Below are 697 nucleotides of genomic sequence, written 5' to 3' on the forward strand. Positions count from 1 at the left end.
CTAGTTTTTACAACTTTTTTGCTAATTTTTTTAAATACTGGCCTACCAAAAACTGGTGGCAATTGTAAGAGGTCACCAACAAATAAAATATTTTTGGATCCAAACCATTTATCAATAGCAAATATACTAAGTGCATGTGTAAGTATGCTTGGATACCATAAATACCTTGTCTACTATTATAATTTTTAAATTTTTACGTGTCATTTTTGTCCTTTTCTGACCTTCTTTATTCAAAGCCCAATATCCGCTGTCTTTTCCTCATGCTCTATTGGTAGCTGAAACAAGTTATGTATAGTTATTAAACCTGTTGGTGCTACTATAGCACACATAATTTCACCACTTTATGGATGCCATATATCATCCACTAGGCATTTTATTGCCTCTAAAAACGATTTACCAGTTCCACCTACAGCACTGTTTCAGTTTCATATCTTCATCCAATAGATCATTTGCAAAAAAACTGATAAAATGTGATCACCAAGATATATATGTACTAAACCACAAGTATGCATACATTACATAATATCATAATATTCATAACCATAAGTATACATAATTATTTGTTAGTACCAAGTCACTACATTTCTCTCCTCTTAAAGTTAACGTGGTGGGGAGAAATGGTTTGGAGGACGGGATGATCGAGTCGATCTGCGTGGTGGTACCACTGCTGGGGGTGTAGCTTGAGATTCTGGAGGAG

This window comes from Amphimedon queenslandica, unplaced genomic scaffold, assembly GCF_000090795.2.
Source record: "Amphimedon queenslandica unplaced genomic scaffold, v1.1 AMPQUscaffold_13518, whole genome shotgun sequence".
Classification (NCBI taxonomy): domain Eukaryota; kingdom Metazoa; phylum Porifera; class Demospongiae; order Haplosclerida; family Niphatidae; genus Amphimedon; species Amphimedon queenslandica.